Here is an 8568-nt window from a genome sequence, read left to right as displayed (position 1 = left end):
TGTCTCCTAGTTTGTAATCCTACATGCCATACCTTTTGAGTACCTTATCGATATAGCTCCTTTGTGATAATCCTAGAATACCCTGAGATTTATCTCGATGTATCTAGATTCCTAATACAAAAGAGGCGTCACCAAAATCTTTCATCTCAAAATATTTGGATAGAAATATCTTGGTTTTGTGCAATATACATATATCATTTGTGACAAGCAGAATATCATCCAAATACAATATTAGGAAAATAAATTTGCTCCCACTAAACTTATGATACACGTAATCATCAACAGCATTCATCTCAAAACCAAATGAGATAATTACTTGATGAAATTTATGATACCACTTATGGGATGCTTGTTTTAGCCTATAGATGGATTTTCTTAATTTACATATCATTTTCTTTGGATCTCCTAATACAAAGTATTCTGGTTATACCATATAAATTATCTCATCAATATTTCCATTAAGAAATACTGTTTTGACATCCATCTGATAAAACTCCAAATTAAAATGTGTGGCTAAAACTATAATTATCCTAAAAGAGTCCTTCTTTGAAATCGGAGAAAAGGTCTCCTTAAAGTCAATCCCTTCCTTTTGAGTATAGCCCTTTGCCACAAGACATGTCTTAAACCTCTCTGTATTACTATTAGAATCCCTTTTGATTTCACACCTTCTAGAATGGGACAAGTTCCCAAACTTTATTATTTTGTATGGACTTATACTCTTGATTCATTACTTCAATCTACTTATCCGAATTGGAATCCTCCATGACTTGACGAAAGTTGATTAGATCATCTTCCATCATACCATTACTTTCTTCATGTTCTTGGAGAAATACCATATAATCATCTGAAATAGTACTCCTCTTTACTCTAGTGAATCGTCACAAAGGTACTAGCTCTTGTGGCACAGGTTCTTGTAGATATTGAGTTTGTTCCTCATGAACAATTTCCTCATATTGTATGGGAGCTGAAATGACTATATCTTTTTGAGATACTGAATTTGCCACATCAATGGCAACTATATGAATTAGATCAGACTAAACTAATCCTTCCTCAAAGGTAAAGTCTTTAACCTTATTTCTCCCCCCAAACTCAATATCGTCAAAGAATGTAGCAATACCCATCTAAAAAATATTTTTTGATTTGAGATCGTAAAATTTGTACCCCTTAGATCGCTCAGAATAACTAATAAAGTAACTGTTCATTGTTCGAGATTCTAATTTTTTTTCATTAGGCCTGTAAGGCCTTACCTCAGTTGGTTAACCCTATACATGAAAGTGTCTTAGAGTCTACTTTCTCTCAGTCCAAAGCTCATAAGGTATTTTTGTAGTTGCTTTAATTGGTACTCTATTAAGAATATAAGTTGTAGTCTTTATTGTTTCTCCCCAAAGTGACTCTAGCAAAATAGATTGAGAAATCATACTTCTTACCATGTCCTTAAGTGTATGGTTTTGCCTTTTAGCTATACCATTCATGCTAGGTAACCCTAACATTGTATACTGAGGGATAATTTCATACTCATCTAGGTATAGAGCAAATGGTCCTAGACGTTATTCACCTAAGCCCATTTCTGCCTAATATTACCCTCCATGGTTAGATCTGACACTTTTTATCCTTTTGTTGAGTTGAATTTCAACTTCAATCTTAAATGATTTGAACACATCCAAAAACTAGGATTTTTTATGTATTAGATACAAATATATATATATATATATATATAGAGTAATCGTTTATGAATGATATAAAGTATTGTTAAAAATTTAATAAAGGTATAAGAAATGGCCCATAAATATCTTATATATTAATTCTAAGACGTTTGTAGTTCTATATACACTTGATCTCTTAGATTTGATTTGTTTACCTTTAATACATTTAATGCAAACATCTAAACCTAATAAGCTAATGGGATTAAGAATTCCTTCAGATATATAAGTCTTTCAACTCCATATTTAGAGATGTAACTCAAATGTTTATATCATAATACACCCAAATTTTTAATTTTTCGTTTAGTACCTCTCAATTATGCATTTAGGGATTCATAATAAGATGTTATAGTGTCAAGTAAATATAGATTGTCATAAGTCATAAGTGAACCAGTTCCAATCACATTTAAATTTAAAGACAAAATAAACTGATTATTTCCAAATAAATAAGAATAACTAGATTTGTCTAAATAAAAAATAGAAATTAAATTTCATCTAAATGACAGTACAAAATAATTGTCTTTCAAATCCAAATAGTATCTAATATACAATAACAATCTAAATGTGCCTATAGCTTTCACATCTACCAATTTTTCGTCCCCCACATAAATGCATCCCTTAGCATCATTGGGCCTTCGGTAGTTCAAGCAACCCTGCATTGAAACATTGGTATTAGTAGTTGTATCGGAGTCTAACCACCAAGTGTTTCTAGGTAATGAAGTTAAATTGACTTCAGAACAAACCGAAGTAAGGAATAAACCCTGTTAGCATGCCAAGCATGATATTTAACAAAGTCCTTCTTCAAATGTCCAGATTTCTTATAAAAGAAATAAGTATTATCCTTATTTTATTTCTTTTATGATAGACCTTTATCAGCCTTATTTTTTCCTGATTTGTATTTCCTTTTCTTGCCCTTGTCCTTAGATGTGCTGGCCAAGTTGGCACTTTTAATCTTGTCTTACTTCAACCTTTCTTCTTCTTGCACACAATACGAAATAAGCTCATTAAGAGACCATTTGTCCTTTTAACAGTTATAGTTGACCTTAAACTAACTGAATTGTGCAGAGAGAGATATCAAAATCAAATAGACAAGTAAGTCCTCTGATAAACCAAGCTTTAATATTTTATGTTTTGAAGCAAGATTAGACATCTCCATGATATACTCCCTTATATTTTCTTTGTCATTGTACCTCATGGAAATTAAGCTTTGTAGCAGAGTGCTGGTTTCCACCTTATCGTTTTAAAAAAATGCTTTTCTATTTTGACAATGAAATCTTTGGCCTTGGTAATCCCTTCGGATACCACACCCCTAAAGGCTTCCGGAATGCCACGCTTAATGATTATAAGACCCATGCGATTAAACTTGTCCCACTTCTCATATAGTCTTCTTTCATCATGAGTACTATTTTTCGTAAGAGAAGTGGATCGGTCTTCCCTTAGTGCAAGGTCTATATCCATGCAACCCAAAACGATCAAAATGTTTTCCTTCCAATCCTTAAAGTTGGTTCCGTTTAGAACCGGTACTAAACTAATGTTAGCAGATATTGTTGCACGAGAACCTATAATAGACAATCACAAATAATGTTCATATATATTATCATAAACTTAAGTAAATTCAAATAATGATATAATTCATCTCAAAATACTAAGTGCAACATTAGTATTTTGTCTTTGGACTTCAATATTAATTGCTAGTGGTAGTCATATTGTAATGATCAAACACTACTAATAAGGCATGTCAAATGATAAATCCATCTTTGGATTAATTTATTATTCACATGTATAACTTTATAATTGTCACGTGTTTACCATTACCCTACTAGTTATTAACCTTCTTTTGAGTCGGGTAATTACCGTATGGATATAAATACACACTACATTTAATATTTTCATAAAAAATGCCACACATGAGAGGTCACTTTGGTAACTTCATGTATCAAATTATTCAATCTAATATTAAACAACTATATAATTAATTGAATTTGAACCATATTAATCAAATTAACTTAACCTTAATTTGGTAACTTCATGTAAGCTATTTGATCATGTCAAAAATCAACTTGATAGAACCAATATTATGTTTAAACCAATTATTATATTAATAATAATAAACTAGAAGACGCACTGCAGCGAGGAGGTTTATGAGTTACAGCGTGAAAATGAACAATAATAGGAGCTCTAATACCATGTGTTGTGAATACTACGAAGAGGAAAAGGTACAAAGAAAAAAGCATCTCAAATTGTGAAGCATGCTGCATGTATTGTGCATACTATGGAAAGGCACCAAAAGGAAAAAGATCTCAAATTGTGAAATATGCTGCAGTATGATTACATAAAACCATCATTTTCTCTGACGATGATAAAACCGAATTATACCAAAATACTAATGAAAAACATCATTCAAATACAAGCCTAGATATTCAATAATCATTATAGGATGGCTCTGATACCATGTGCTAGTTAATTTAACATATTAAATTTAGATTAAACATATTTTATAGACTTAAAGATAAATTTTAGAATGTTTTTATAAAACTTATTAAATCTATAATAATATACTTGAAATTCTACAACAATTATGAAACATATTAACATAGAAGCACAACAATTATGAAACATATTAACATAGAAGCGTACCTAATGAATCAATCTGAGTATTTTGGTTTAATTGATAAATTAACTTTTCAATTGCTGAGTATCTCTAAGAACCTTTTGTTTCTCTTTAATAGGTAAAGAGAAATCTGAAAAAATTGATCGGGGATCATAATCTTATCTATAGAAATGCTCCAAGATGTTTTATATTCCTAACCTATATCGTAATCAAGTCACGATGTTTTATATTCCTAACTTGTCTCATCATCAAGTTGAAAATATAATTGATGGTATCCACATAATTAATTTTCATAATATTTAAATTTCTTAACTAAATAATTTTATTTTAATCAGATAATTTTAATTTTGCCTAATTAAAAGAATGACTTAACACATTTAATTATATCCTAAAAATTCTAACAACTATTTCTTATTAAGAAACTTACATCGGATTCAACTGTGGTTGTAAGTATGAGAGCATGAAATAATATATATATCTTAAGCATAGAGATATCTTAATCCTGCTTATCTTTCTCACAAAAGCCAATCAGAGGCTTTTGTTCTCCAATAGTTCCATCCTTGTCTGTTTCGTGTGGATGACTAGTTCTATTTACATTTTTGTAAAGAATTGATCAAAAAGATTGTTAGAATTTATATTGCTATTGAAGTTTTTGTATTGATCAGTGTCGTCGAGTCTAGGTTTTGCTGTAAAGTCATGAGTTGTTTGCAACCTGTGTAAACAAATGTCTAAAGGAACCTCTTTTTGTGTTTTATCCTGTTTTCTTCACCTAGTCCATCATGTTTCATTCCATCCATCGTGTCAATCGATTGTAGGTGTATGCATTGTTGTACTCATTGATACACAGGTGGTTGTATTCACATGAGAATGGAGAACTAGTTAAAACATTCTTCTCAGTGTGTTCGTGTGTCCACAGATTTATGATAGGTTCTAAAATTTATGTTCTGACTATTATTCACTAATATCATAAACGGAAACAATATTCCTACTAAAAACTTATCGCGAGTGAAAATTCTTCATGTCAGTTATTATTGGCCACTAATATTGGAGCTTTTGTTTTCAATTTTCAATTTTCGTAGTGCACGGAGACTATACGGAAGTTAATGCCTTGTTCAAGCAGTAGATTGATTGGTAAAATTATGCTATAGATTCCAGTATCTCCATTGCAAAGAGCAGCCGATGCCCCTCTAGTTTTCAATGAAACATGGATGAATCAATCTGATGGACCTTTTGACTCTCCACTTGAGAATGGAATTCCTATGTTTACTTACATGGAGCTCTGGAGGGGAGGAGGTCTCGGTTGAAGGATCATGGGACAAGGTTGAAATTAGTTTCTCGGATTGAAATTTACTGTTCAAACGATCCTGTGTTTACGGAAAAGGGATTGAGTCGCTAAAAAATTTCATCTTTAGCATTTCAAGGAAAAGGGATTAGTTTCTCGATCATGGGACATTTCGGGAAAGCATTGCTGATGTCAGGTAAAGATAATTCCATCTTATTGGTCCTTCCACCCGGGATCTATCAGTACAAGTTCATTGTGGATGGTGAATTAAGATTCATTCCTGATCTCCCTCACATGACTACTGAAACCGGACAAACATCCTCGGCGTCTCTGTGAGTATGCAAAATAGATTACACTTTTTTTACTTTCACAAGCTACAATAAGATTCTATCAATAACCTCTGTTTTCTTGTTCCAGAGATCGTGGAAGGCGTTTCAGAATTCGAGACCCCACCATCCCCTATCTCCAGCTATGAGCGCCATCATTCCCTGTTGACGAAGAGTTTGCGAAGAGCCACCAACACTTCCATCCTGGCTTCTTCACCTCACAGTACTTGGCTCTCAAGATGCAGGGAGATCTTCTACAAAACAGCGCCACGTTGTTCTCAACCATGTATTCATTGACAAAGGATGTACTTCCCGGTCATTGCTTGCCCTTCGCCTCACCCACTGGTTTCAAACCAAAGCATGTAGCTGTAGTCCTGTACAAGGCTATGAGACGACATTAGTAAAACTAAGCCACTATGTATCTTCCAATAGTAAGTAACGGTAGTTTTATTTTTTGTTTCCTTTGTGCAGGTGAAAGACAATATGAACTCTGGTTTGTCAAATATTGTCATGTCTTCTGATTTGCATAACAAACTTTTTGCGATGTAGATTTTATAGTCCTTTATAATTGGATAAAATATATAATAGAACTAATTAGATTTTGATGATAGATATTGGTCAAAAGAAAAGAAGTGCTCTTGATGGGAGATGCTCTTGATGGGAGAAACTCTCCTAACAACTTATTATAGACCCTCTACTCTCGTCTATAAATAGACAGAACCTCTAGGGAGTGGATGATCGATGTTACGCATCTCATAGATGATGCAGTTGAGGGATTACGACTTCTCTCTCAACCCTTCTTGAACCATCAATATAAGTAGTCATGTGAAAGGATAGGAAGAGAGGAGAAGGATCTAGTTCTCCTTGCAGATTGACAATGATTTTGAATCTAAAAATGGTGCCTTTTGCAAATCACACAGAGCTCTTTTAGATGGCATCAAAAGATATATATCGTAAAAAAGATCTAATATTATTTGATTTTATTCTTGGCATAAAAGATTGTTTCCGCATTTTATATAGTAAATAATAGTTTTTGCGCTTACAATTAGTATCAAAGCCTATGTTCTTGAAATCAAATACTTTAGATCTGTTGTTTTCTAATTTACGATGCTTGAATGATCCATATTTTTATTGATCTATATTTCCAATCTATTATGTTTTGTTGCTTGCTTACCGGCAATGTTAGATTTCTTGTAAACACAATCTTCAATGATCGCGAAGTAGCAATAGTCATTGTGCAGCACTACTATCGACATTGATGCATATGGATCTACTGGCGACAGTAGTTGCATCGGGTATCGTGCGCACCAATAGTCGCGGGCAATCGTGCATTACAGCGGCCACACTAGCCATTGCTGGGCTGATCGCGCAAGCGACTGGGTGAGGACAATAGCCACACCCGAGTGGCAACCGCGTCTAAGCGATAGTCGCACGCGGGCAGGCCATGCCGAAGCGATGACCGCGCGTGGGCATAGACTACGCATATGTGGTAGCCGCGCGCGGGGAGAACCAGCATCCAGATGGTGGCTGTGCGAGGGCAACAACCGCACCCAAGCAGCAATCGCACCTAAGCGGCAACCACGCGCAGGCAGGTCGCGCTTCGACAGCAGGCCATGCTCGAGCACAGGCCACGTGTTGGATTAGTGCTACAGGGGGGCCGCATAGTCGGCAACCGCCCGCAGGCAGTGGCCACGCGAGCGACGACAACAACGCAAGCAGATTAGGGTTTTTAGCAAAATTATAATTTTTCCCTAGGGTTTCCTTTTAGTTAAATTATAACTTTGCCATGCCTTTAGTATTTTGATAGTTCTACCCTTTACAAATCTCATAATTCTAATTTATGTCCTGTCAATATATTTATAATTTTACCCTTATGAAATTGAGAATTTCTAATTTATGTCCTCAATTGTATAATTGATAAATATGATTTATTATAATTATGTTTGAATTTGATCATGATTATTTTTTTATTATTTGATTAGATTTAATTTTGATTAAAAATATAAATTAATATTTACTTTTATAGTTTTCTCATATGACTTATTGATTATATTTTTACATGTGGTAAATAAAATCTAATTATTGTTCTTGGATATTCATTTTGTTATTCACATATATATATTTTAAAATAATGAAATAATATTTATCTTTTACATGAATGCATGATTTTTATGTTATCATGATTATCATATGAGTTTTTTTTCTTTTGCTAATTAATGTTCAATAATTATTATGATTATTATTCTATTATTAAATTGCTTAGCATATATTAAATTTTAAAAAAATTAATAAATATTATTTGTAACTCATCTTCCTATATTTTATCTGACTTGCAACTACCAAAGTAGCCTAGGGTGATAGGCTTTTGGAATTTAAATTATAATAAAAGTTTTATTATTTAAAAAATATTTTAACTTATATTTTATATTATTATATTGGTCTTGTAGTCACAAAAATGATCTAGACCAATAACTTATAAAATTATATTAAGGAATTAGTCCTAAATGACATCAAAGAAATAATATTCATAATAACACATATAATTAGGAGATTTAGATAATCCCAAAGGTGAATCTATTTCAAATAATTATGTGATAGGGTAGGATGATACTATTTTAGATATCTTTACAGTTTAGGGTTGTATACCCA

The 8568-nt window shown here is 32.8% G+C and overlaps 1 pseudogene; it reads left to right on the top strand.

Annotated features, from left to right (window-relative positions):
- Positions 1 to 3859: 3859 nt before the first annotated feature.
- LOC135680302 (SNF1-related protein kinase regulatory subunit beta-1-like) lies at positions 3860 to 6320 on the top strand (annotated as a pseudogene).
- The last annotated feature ends 2248 nt before the right edge of the window (positions 6321 to 8568 follow it).

The sequence above is a fragment of the Musa acuminata genome, chromosome BXJ1-8 (assembly GCF_036884655.1).
Source record: "Musa acuminata AAA Group cultivar baxijiao chromosome BXJ1-8, Cavendish_Baxijiao_AAA, whole genome shotgun sequence".
Taxonomy (NCBI): domain Eukaryota; kingdom Viridiplantae; phylum Streptophyta; class Magnoliopsida; order Zingiberales; family Musaceae; genus Musa; species Musa acuminata.
The sequence above is the reverse complement of the archived record's forward strand: the minus strand, read 5'-3'. Positions and strand labels throughout refer to the sequence as shown.